The sequence below is a fragment of the Heptranchias perlo genome, chromosome 15 (assembly GCF_035084215.1).
Source record: "Heptranchias perlo isolate sHepPer1 chromosome 15, sHepPer1.hap1, whole genome shotgun sequence".
Classification (NCBI taxonomy): Eukaryota; Metazoa; Chordata; class Chondrichthyes; order Hexanchiformes; family Hexanchidae; genus Heptranchias; species Heptranchias perlo.
In genome coordinates this window covers 994,397-1,006,252 of record NC_090339.1, presented here as the reverse complement: position 1 = coordinate 1,006,252, position 11,856 = coordinate 994,397, and positions in this window count along the sequence as shown.

The following is an 11,856-nucleotide window of genomic DNA, read 5'->3' as shown; positions in this document are numbered from 1 at the left end:
TTGGAATGGCAAGAGTTGGAATGGCCGGAGTTGGAATGGCTGGAGTTGGAATGGCCGGAGTTGGAATGGCCGGAGTTGGAATGGCTGGAGTTGGAATGGCCAGAGTTGGAATGGCCGGAGTTGGAATGGCCGGAGTTGGAATGGCCGGAGTTGGAATGGCTGGAGTTGGAATGGCCGGAGTTGGAATGGCCGGAGTTGGAATGGCCGGAGTTGGAGGAGTTGGAATGGCCGGAGTTGGAATGGCTGGAGTTGGAATGGCTGGAGTTGGAATGGCCGGAGTTGGAATGGCCGGAGTTGGAATGGCTGGAGTTGGAATGGCTGGAGTTGGAATGGCTGGAGTTGGAATGGCCAGAGTTGGAATGGCCGGAGTTGGAATGGCTGGAGTTGGAATGGCTGGAGTTGGAATGGCCGGAGTTGGAATGGCCGGAGTTGGAATGGCCGGAGTTGGAATGGCAAGAGTTGGAATGGCCGGAGTTGGAATGGCTGGAGTTGGAATGGCCGGAGTTGGAATGGCCGGAGTTGGAATGGCTGGAGTTGGAATGGCTGGAGTTGGAATGGCCGGAGTTGGAATGGCCGGAGTTGGAATGGCTGGAGTTGGAATGGCTCGAGTTGGAATGGCTGGAGTTGGAATGGCCAGAGTTGGAATGGCCGGAGTTGGAATGGCCGGAGTTGGAATGGCCGGAGTTGGAATGGCCGGAGTTGGAATGGCCGGAGTTGGAATGGCCGGAGTTGGAATGGCCGGAGTTGGAATGGCCGGAGTTGGAATGGCTGGAGTTGGAATGGCCGGAGTTGGAATGGCCGGAGTTGGAATGGCCGGAGTTGGAATGGCTGGAGTTGGAATGGCCGGAGTTGGAATGGCTAGAGTTGGAATGGCTGGAGTTGGAAAGGCCGGAGTTGGAATGGCCGGAGTTGGAATGGCTAGAGTTGGAATGGCCGGAGTTGGAATGGCTGCAGTTGGAATGGCCGGAGTTGGAATGGCTGGAGTTGGAATGGCTGGAGTTGGAATGGCCGGAGTTGGAATGGCTGGAGTTGGAATGGCCGGAGTTGGAATGGCCGGAGTTGGAATGGCCGGAGTTGGAATGGCTGGAGTTGGAATGGCTAGAGTTGGAATGGCCCGAGTTGGAATGGCCAGAGTTGGAATGGCTGGAGTTGGAATGGCTGGAGTTGGAATGGCTGGAGTTGGAATGGCCGGAGTTGGAATGGCTGGAGTTGGAATGGCTGGAGTTGGAATGGCCGGAGTTGGAATGGCTCGAGTTGGAATGGCTGGAGTTGGAATGGCTGGAGTTGGAATGGCTGGAGTTGGAATGGCCGGAGTTGGAATGGCTCGAGTTGGAATGGCTGGAGTTGGAATGGCTGGAGTTGGAATGGCTGGAGTTGGAATGGCCGGAGTTGGAATGGCCAGAGTTGGAATGGCCAGAGTTGGAATGGCCGGAGTTGGAATGGCCAGAGTTGGAATGGCCAGAGTTGGAATGGCCGGAGTTGGAATGGCCAGAGTTGGAATGGCTAGAGTTGGAATGGCTCGAGTTGGAATGGCTAGAGTTGGAATGGCCGGAGTTGGAATGGCCAGAGTTGGAATGGCCAGAGTTGGAATGGCTCGAGTTGGAATGGCTAGAGTTGGAATGGCCGGAGTTGGAATGGCCAGAGTTGGAATGGCTAGAGTTGGAATGGCTCGAGTTGGAATGGCTGGAGTTCGAATGGCCGGAGTTGGAATGGCTGGAGTTGGAATGGCTGAAGTTGGAATGGCCGGAGTTGGAATGGCCGGAGTTGGAATGGCCGGAGTTGGAATGGCTGGAGTTGGAATGGCTGGAGTTGGAATGGCTGGAGTTGGAATGGCTGGAGTTGGAATGGCTGGAGTTGGAATGGCTGGAGTTGGAATGGCCGGAGTTGGAATGGCTCGAGTTGGAATGGCTGGAGTTCGAATGGCCGGAGTTGGAATGGCTGGAGTTGGAATGGCTGAAGTTGGAATGGCCGGAGTTGGAATGGCCGGAGTTGGAATGGCCGGAGTTGGAATGGCTGGAGTTGGAATGGCTGGAGTTGGAATGGCTGGAGTTGGAATGGCTGGAGTTGGAATGGCTGGAGTTGGAATGGCCGGAGTTGGAATGGCTGGATTTGGAATGGCCGGAGTTGGAATGGCTCGAGTTGGAATGGCTGGAGTTCGAATGGCCGGAGTTGGAATGGCCGGAGTTGGAATGTCCGGAGTTGGAATGGCTGGAGTTGGAATGGCTCGAGTTGGAATGGCCGGAGTTGGAATGGCTGGAGTTGGAATGGCTCGAGTTGGAATGGCTGGAGTTGGAATGGCCGGAGTTGGAATGGCTGGAGTTGGAATGGCTGGAGTTGGAATGGCTGGAGTTGGAATGGCCAGAGTTGGAATGGCCGGAGTTGGAATGGCCGGAGTTGGAATGGCTGGAGTTGGAATGGCCGGAGTTGGAATGGCTGGATTTGGAATGGCCGGAGTTGGAATGGCTCGAGTTGGAATGGCTGGAGTTGGAATGGCCGGAGTTGGAATGGCTGGAGTTGGAATGGCTGAAGTTGGAATGGCCGGAGTTGGAATGGCTGGAGTTGGAATGTCCGGAGTTGGAATGGCTGGAGTTGGAATGGCCGGAGTTGGAATGGCCGGAGTTGGAATGGCTGGAGTTGGAATGGCCGGAGTTGGAATGGCCGGAGTTGGAATGGCTGGAGTTGGAATGGCTCGAGTTGGAATGGCTGGAGTTGGAATGGCCAGAGTTGGAATGGCCAGAGTTGGAATGGCTAGAGTTGGAATGGCTGGAGTTGGAATGGCCAGAGTTGGAATGGCCAGAGTTGGAATGGCTGGAGTTGGAATGGCTGGAGTTGGAAAGGCCGGAGTTGGAATGGCCGGAGTTGGAATGGCTAGAGTTGGAATGGCCGGAGTTGGAATGGCCGCAGTTGGAATGGCCGGAGTTGGAATGGCTGGAGTTGGAATGGCTAGAGTTGGAATGGCTCGAGTTGGAATGGCTAGAGTTGGAATGGCCAGAGTTGGAATGGCTAGAGTTGGAATGGCTCGAGTTGGAATGGCTAGAGTTGGAATGGCTCGAGTTGGAATGGCTGGAGTTGGAATGGCTCGAGTTGGAATGGCTAGAGTTGGAATGGCCAGAGTTGGAATGGCTAGAGTTGGAATGGCTCGAGTTGGAATGGCCGGAGTTGGAATGGCCAGAGTTGGAATGGCCGGAGTTGGAATGGCCGGAGTTGGAATGGCTCGAGTTGGAATGGCCGGAGTTGGAATGGCTGGAGTTGGAATGGCCAGAGTTGGAATGGCCGGAGTTGGAATGGCCGGAGTTGGAATTGCTCGAGTTGGAATGGCCGGAGTTGGAATGGCTGGAGTTGGAATGGCCGGAGTTGGAATGGCTCGAGTTGGAATGGCCGGAGTTGGAATGGCTGGAGTTGGAATGGCCGGAGTTCAAATGGCCGGAGTTGGAATTGCTGGAGTTGGAATGGCTGGAGTTGGAATGGCTGGAGTTGGAATGGCCAGAGTTGGAATGGCTCGAGTTGGAATGGCTAGAGTTGGAATGGCCAGAGTTGGAATGGCTAGAGTTGGAATGGCTGGAGTTGGAAAGGCCGGAGTTGGAATGGCCGGAGTTGGAATGGCTAGAGTTGGAATGGCCGGAGTTGGAATGGCCGCAGTTGGAATGGCCGGAGTTGGAATGGCCGGAGTTGGAATGGCCGGAGTTGGAATGGCCGGAGTTGGAATGGCTGGAGTTGGAATGGCCGGAGTTGGAATGGCCGGAGTTGGAATGGCCGGAGTTGGAATGGCTGGAGTTGGAATGGCTGGAGTTGGAATGGCTGGAGTTGGAATGGCTGGAGTTGGAATGGCTGGAGTTGGAATGGCTGGAGTTGGAATGGCTGGAGTTGGAATGGCTGGAGTTGGAATGGCTGGAGTTGGAATGGCTGGAGTTGGAATGGCTGGAGTTGGAATGGCTGGAGTTGGAATGGCTGGAGTTGGAATGGCTGGAGTTGGAATGGCTGGAGTTGGAATGGCTCGAGTTGGAATGGCTGGAGTTAGAATGGCCAGAGTTGGAATGGCCGGAGTTGGAATGGCCGGAGTTGGAATGTCCGGAGTTGGAATGGCTGGAGTTGGAATGGCTCGAGTTGGAATGGCCGGAGTTGGAATGGCTGGAGTTGGAATGGCTCGAGTTGGAATGGCTGGAGTTGGAATGGCCGGAGTTGGAATGGCTGGAGTTGGAATGGCTGGAGTTGGAATGGCTGGAGTTGGAATGGCCAGAGTTGGAATGGCCGGAGTTGGAATGGCCGGAGTTGGAATGGCTGGAGTTGGAATGGCCGGAGTTGGAATGGCTGGATTTGGAATGGCCGGAGTTGGAATGGCTCGAGTTGGAATGGCTGGAGTTGGAATGGCCGGAGTTGGAATGGCTAGAGTTGGAATGGCTGAATTTGGAATGGCCGGAGTTGGAATGGCTGGAGTTGGAATGGCCGGAGTTGGAATGGCTGGAGTTGGAATGGCCGGAGTTGGAATGGCCGGAGTTGGAATGGCTGGAGTTGGAATGGCCGGAGTTGGAATGGCCGGAGTTGGAATGGCTGGAGTTGGAATGGCTCGAGTTGGAATGGCTGGAGTTGGAATGGCCAGAGTTGGAATGGCCAGAGTTGGAATGGCTAGAGTTGGAATGGCTGGAGTTGGAATGGCTGGAGTTGGAATGGCCAGAGTTGGAATGGCCAGAGTTGGAATGGCTAGAGTTGGAATGGCCGGAGTTGGAATGGCTCGAGTTGGAATGGCTGGAGTTGGAATGGCCGGAGTTGGAATGGCCAGAGTTGGAATGGCCAGAGTTGGAATGGCCAGAGTTGGAATGGCCAGAGTTGGAATGGCCAGAGTTGGAATGGCTCGAGTTGGAATGGCTAGAGTTGGAATGGCCGGAGTTGGAATGGCCAGAGTTGGAATGGCCAGAGTTGGAATGGCTCGAGTTGGAATGGCTAGAGTTGGAATGGCCAGAGTTGGAATGGCTAGAGTTGGAATGGCTCGAGTTGGAATGGCTCGAGTTGGAATGGCTGGAGTTGGAATGGCCGGAGTTGGAATGGCCGGAGTTGGAATGGCCGGAGTTGGAATGGCCGGAGTTGGAATGGCCGGAGTTGGAATGGCCGGAGTTGGAATGGCCGGAGTTGGAATGGCTGGAGTTGGAATGGCCGGAGTTGGAATGGCTCGAGTTGGAATGGCCGGAGTTGGAATGGCTGGAGTTGGAATGGCCGGAGTTGGAATGGCTCGAGTTGGAATGGCTGGAGTTGGAATGGCTGGAGTTGGAATGGCCGGAGTTCAAATGGCCGGAGTTGGAATTGCTGGAGTTGGAATGGCTGGAGTTGGAATGGCTGGAGTTGGAATGGCCAGAGTTGGAATGGCCAGAGTTGGAATGGCTCGAGTTGGAATGGCTAGAGTTGGAATGGCCAGAGTTGGAATGGCTAGAGTTGGAATGGCTGGAGTTGGAATGGCTGGAGTTGGAATGGCCAGAGTTGGAATGGCCAGAGTTGGAATGGCTAGAGTTGGAATGGCCGGAGTTGGAATGGCTCGAGTTGGAATGGCTGGAGTTGGAATGGCCGGAGTTGGAATGGCCAGAGTTGGAATGGCCAGAGTTGGAATGGCCAGAGTTGGAATGGCCAGAGTTGGAATGGCCAGAGTTGGAATGGCTCGAGTTGGAATGGCTAGAGTTGGAATGGCCGGAGTTGGAATGGCCAGAGTTGGAATGGCCAGAGTTGGAATGGCTCGAGTTGGAATGGCTAGAGTTGGAATGGCCAGAGTTGGAATGGCTAGAGTTGGAATGGCTCGAGTTGGAATGGCTCGAGTTGGAATGGCTGGAGTTGGAATGGCCGGAGTTGGAATGGCCGGAGTTGGAATGGCCGGAGTTGGAATGGCCGGAGTTGGAATGGCCGGAGTTGGAATGGCCGGAGTTGGAATGGCCGGAGTTGGAATGGCTGGAGTTGGAATGGCCGGAGTTGGAATGGCTCGAGTTGGAATGGCCGGAGTTGGAATGGCTGGAGTTGGAATGGCCGGAGTTGGAATGGCTCGAGTTGGAATGGCTGGAGTTGGAATGGCTGGAGTTGGAATGGCCGGAGTTCAAATGGCCGGAGTTGGAATTGCTGGAGTTGGAATGGCTGGAGTTGGAATGGCTGGAGTTGGAATGGCCAGAGTTGGAATGGCCAGAGTTGGAATGGCTCGAGTTGGAATGGCTAGAGTTGGAATGGCCAGAGTTGGAATGGCTAGAGTTGGAATGGCTCGGGTTGGAATGGCTAGAGTTGGAATGGCTGGAGTTGGAATGGCCGGAGTTGGAATGGCCGGAGTTGGAATGGCCGGAGTTGGAATGGCCGGAGTTGGAATGGCCGGAGTTCGAATGGCCAGAGTTGGAATGGCCGGAGTTGGAATGGCCGGAGTTGGAATGGCCGGAGTTGGAATGGCCGGAGTTGGAATGGCTGGAGTTGGAATGGCCAGAGTTGGAATGGCTCGATTTGGAATGTCCGGAGTTGGAATGGCTGGAGTTGGAATGGCCAGAGTTGGAATGGCCGGAGTTGGAATGGCCGGAGTTGGAATGGCTCGAGTTAGAATGGCCGGAGTTGGAATGGCTGGAGTTGGAATGGCCGGAGTTGGAATGGCCGGAGTTGGAATGGCCGGAGTTCGAATGGCTGGAGTTGGAATGGCCAGAGTTGGAATGGCCGGAGTTGGAATGGCCGGAGTTGGAATGGCCGGAGTTCGAATGGCCGGAGTTGGAATTGCTGGAGTTGGAATGGCCGGAGTTGGAATGGCTGGAGTTGGAATGGCCGGAGTTGGAATGGCTGGAGTTGGAATGGCCAGAGTTGGAATGGCCGGAGTTGGAATGGCCGGAGTTGGAATGGCTCGAGTTGGAATGGCCGGAGTTGGAATGGCCGGAGTTGGAATGGCCAGAGTTGGAATGGCCGGAGTTGGAATGGCCGGAGTTGGAATTGCTCGAGTTGGAATGGCCGGAGTTGGAATGGCTGGAGTTGGAATGGCCGGAGTTGGAATGGCTCGAGTTGGAATGGCCGGAGTTGGAATGGCTGGAGTTGGAATGGCCGGAGTTCAAATGGCCGGAGTTGGAATTGCTGGAGTTGGAATGGCTGGAGTTGGAATGGCTGGAGTTGGAATGGCCAGAGTTGGAATGGCCGGAGTTGGAATGGCTAGAGTTGGAATGGCCGGAGTTGGAATTGCTGGAGTTGGAATGGCTGGAGTTGGAATGGCTCGAGTTGGAATGGCTCGAGTTGGAATGGCCGGAGTTGGAATGGCTAGAGTTGGAATGGCCGGAGTTGGAATGGCCGCAGTTGGAATGGCCGGAGTTGGAATGGCTAGAGTTGGAATGGCTGGAGTTGGAATGGCCGGAGTTGGAATGGCCGGAGTTGGAATGGCCGGAGTTGGAATGGCCGGAGTTGGAATGGCTGGAGTTGGAATGGCTAGAGTTGGAATGGCTCGAGTTGGAATGGCCAGAGTTGGAATGGCTGGAGTTGGAATGGCTGGAGTTGGAATGGCTGGAGTTGGAATGGCCGGAGTTGGAATGGCCGGAGTTGGAATGGCCGGAGTTGGAATGTCCGGAGTTGGAATGGCTGGAGTTGGAATGGCTGGAGTTGGAATGGCCGGAGTTAGAATGGCCAGAGTTGGAATGGCCGGAGTTGGAATGGCCGGAGTTGGAATGTCCGGAGTTGGAATGGCTGGAGTTGGAATGGCTCGAGTTGGAATGGCCGGAGTTGGAATGGCTGGAGTTGGAATGGCTCGAGTTGGAATGGCTGGAGTTGGAATGGCCGGAGTTGGAATGGCTGGAGTTGGAATGGCTGGAGTTGGAATGGCTGGAGTTGGAATGGCCAGAGTTGGAATGGCCGGAGTTGGAATGGCCGGAGTTGGAATGGCTGGAGTTGGAATGGCCGGAGTTGGAATGGCTGGATTTGGAATGGCCGGAGTTGGAATGGCTCGAGTTGGAATGGCTGGAGTTGGAATGGCCGGAGTTGGAATGGCTAGAGTTGGAATGGCTGAATTTGGAATGGCCGGAGTTGGAATGGCTGGAGTTGGAATGGCCGGAGTTGGAATGGCCGGAGTTGGAATGGCTGGAGTTGGAATGGCTGGAGTTGGAATGGCCGGAGTTGGAATGGCCGGAGTTGGAATGGCTGGAGTTGGAATGGCTCGAGTTGGAATGGCTGGAGTTGGAATGGCCAGAGTTGGAATGGCCAGAGTTGGAATGGCTAGAGTTGGAATGGCTGGAGTTGGAATGGCTGGAGTTGGAATGGCTCGAGTTGGAATGGCTGGAGTTGGAATGGCTGGAGTTGGAATGGCTCGAGTTGGAATGGCTGGAGTTGGAATGGCCAGAGTTGGAATGGCCAGAGTTGGAATGGCTAGAGTTGGAATGGCTGGAGTTGGAATGGCTGGAGTTGGAATGGCCAGAGTTGGAATGGCCAGAGTTGGAATGGCTAGAGTTGGAATGGCCGGAGTTGGAATGGCTCGAGTTGGAATGGCTGGAGTTGGAATGGCCGGAGTTGGAATGGCCAGAGTTGGAATGGCCAGAGTTGGAATGGCCAGAGTTGGAATGGCCAGAGTTGGAATGGCCAGAGTTGGAATGGCTCGAGTTGGAATGGCTAGAGTTGGAATGGCCGGAGTTGGAATGGCCAGAGTTGGAATGGCCAGAGTTGGAATGGCTCGAGTTGGAATGGCTAGAGTTGGAATGGCCAGAGTTGGAATGGCTAGAGTTGGAATGGCTCGAGTTGGAATGGCTCGAGTTGGAATGGCTGGAGTTGGAATGGCCGGAGTTGGAATGGCCGGAGTTGGAATGGCCGGAGTTGGAATGGCCGGAGTTGGAATGGCCGGAGTTGGAATGGCCGGAGTTGGAATGGCCGGAGTTGGAATGGCTGGAGTTGGAATGGCCGGAGTTGGAATGGCTCGAGTTGGAATGGCCGGAGTTGGAATGGCTGGAGTTGGAATGGCCGGAGTTGGAATGGCTCGAGTTGGAATGGCTGGAGTTGGAATGGCCGGAGTTGGAATGGCCAGAGTTGGAATGGCCAGAGTTGGAATGGCTCGAGTTGGAATGGCTAGAGTTGGAATGGCCAGAGTTGGAATGGCTAGAGTTGGAATGGCTCGAGTTGGAATGGCTCGAGTTGGAATGGCTGGAGTTGGAATGACCGGAGTTGGAATGGCCGGAGATGGAATGGCCGGAGTTGGAATGGCCGGAGTTGGAATGGCCGGAGTTGGAATGGCCGGAGTTGGAATGGCCGGAGTTGGAATGGCTGGAGTTGGAATGGCCGGAGTTGGAATGGCTCGAGTTGGAATGGCCGGAGTTGGAATGGCTGGAGTTGGAATGGCCGGAGTTGGAATGGCTCGAGTTGGAATGGCTGGAGTTGGAATGGCTGGAGTTGGAATGGCCGGAGTTCAAATGGCCGGAGTTGGAATTGCTGGAGTTGGAATGGCTGGAGTTGGAATGGCTGGAGTTGGAATGGCCAGAGTTGGAATGGCCAGAGTTGGAATGGCTCGAGTTGGAATGGCTAGAGTTGGAATGGCCAGAGTTGGAATGGCTAGAGTTGGAATGGCTCGGGTTGGAATGGCTAGAGTTGGAATGGCTGGAGTTGGAATGGCCGGAGTTGGAATGGCCGGAGTTGGAATGGCCGGAGTTGGAATGGCCGGAGTTGGAATGGCCGGAGTTCGAATGGCCAGAGTTGGAATGGCCGGAGTTGGAATGGCCGGAGTTGGAATGGCCGGAGTTGGAATGGCCGGAGTTGGAATGGCTGGAGTTGGAATGGCCAGAGTTGGAATGGCTCGAGTTGGAATGGCCAGAGTTGGAATGGCTCGAGTTGGAATGTCCGGAGTTGGAATGGCCGGAGTTGGAATGGCCGGAGTTGGAATGGCTCGAGTTGGAATGGCCGGAGTTGGAATGGCCAGAGTTGGAATGGCTCGAGTTGGAATGTCCGGAGTTGGAATGGCCAGAGTTGGAATGGCCGGAGTTGGAATGGCCGGAGTTGGAATGGCTCGAGTTGGAATGGCCGGAGTTGGAATGGCTGGAGTTGGAATGGCCGGAGTTGGAATGGCCGGAGTTGGAATGGCCGGAGTTCGAATGGCTGGAGTTGGAATGGCCAGAGTTGGAATGGCCGGAGTTGGAATGGCCGGAGTTGGAATGGCCGGAGTTCGAATGGCCGGAGTTGGAATTGCTGGAGTTGGAATGGCCGGAGTTGGAATGGCCGGAGTTGGAATGGCTGGAGTTGGAATGGCCAGAGTTGGAATGGCCGGAGTTGGAATGGCCGGAGTTGGAATGGCTCGAGTTGGAATGGCCGGAGTTAGAATGGCTGGAGTTGGAATGGCCGGAGTTGGAATGGCTGGAGTTGGAATGGCCGGAGTTGGAATGGCCGGAGTTGGAATGGCCGGAGTTGGAGGGCACTAAATTGTGCCGTGTAGCGCCCATTGTTTCCGCACTACACCGCCGCTCTGACATCCAAGATGCCGTCTTGGATGCGCACACATGTTTCCAGCATGACGTGCGCCAGACGCCATCTTGGTCTCGGAGTTAGCGCAGGCGCAGATAACGAATGCTGGAATCATGTTAAGTCGGGAGAAAATGGATTCAAACAGCGTGCAACGCTGATTTAAAGTGATAATTCCCAAAATGTTGTGTAACGCTCAACTCAATTCTCAGTCTTAACCCCAACCATCTGAACATGTCTTAGAGTGTCTGGAGGACCCCCCACCAGTGCTATTTAAAGGGACCATGCAGGATTTACAGGTTAGTGGCTGAATTATTGCCTCTGGTTGCCGAGACATTTGTAACTGTTTTTGGAGGTCTCCTAGACTTGAATACTAGGACATGGGGACATAGCCTAACATTTAGAGCCAGGACATGCAGGAGTGAAGTTAAGAAATGCTTCTACATGCAAAGGGTGGGAGATGTTTGCAATGTTCTTCTGCAGATGGCAGTTGATGTGAGCTCACTTGTGAAAGTCAAATCTGAGATTGATAGATTTCTGTGAACCAAGGGCATTGTGGGATATATGTTTAAGGCGGGTTTATGGAGTTAGGTCACAGGTCCACCATGATCTCATTGAATGGCGGAATAGGCTCGAGGGTCTAAATGCCACTGCCACTTGCTGCCTCTTGATATGCGCCACCTTCTCCTGCAGGAAAGCAGGACGTGTGTATGGGTGATGTGCCTGTCATGGTAGAATAGTTGCCAGTGTGTGTGGGCGGCTTCAAACAGTGGTAAAGTGTAAGGGTGAGAGGAAGCATCTGATTGGAAGAGCTGAGTACTGATGGGAAAAGTTTATTGGTGTGTGGGTGATGGGGGGTGTAGTGAGCAGTGCAGTTGGTAGGAGACACCACTTGACAGTTGACCTCACTCACCTTGACCACTCATGTCTAGCACTGAACTTCTTCCTGTACTGCATCCAGGTCCATGATGCTGTGCGCCTGGTATTGACTTCATCCCCCGCTGCCTCCCACTCTCTTTTGGATATATGTCTGGAGGACCACTTGTTCCCCCCCCACCCCACCTCCCTCCCCCCCAATGCAGATATAGGATGTCCCTCCTTCTGTGCACCTCTTGCACCAATGTCTCTAGTGCATCAGCAGAGAACCTTGGTGCACACACTGTCGCAGGCCTGGTACCAACTCAGATCGGCAGATTGGTGAGGTCTGGCATGCAGATTGGAGGATGTGGGATTTAGTAGTGCGCAACCTTTATTCAATGTTTTAACAAAACTCATCAGTGTGTAAACATAAGGATGGGACCTGCATCTGCGTTTTACGTGTGCAATATCTGATCTCCGTTCAGACTCCATGCAGACAGTAGACTGTTAATTTCAGCAAGTTAATACCAGCTACCTTTAAGAGAGTTCTGAGAAACATCCTCCCTTTAAGAGATTTAACTCTCT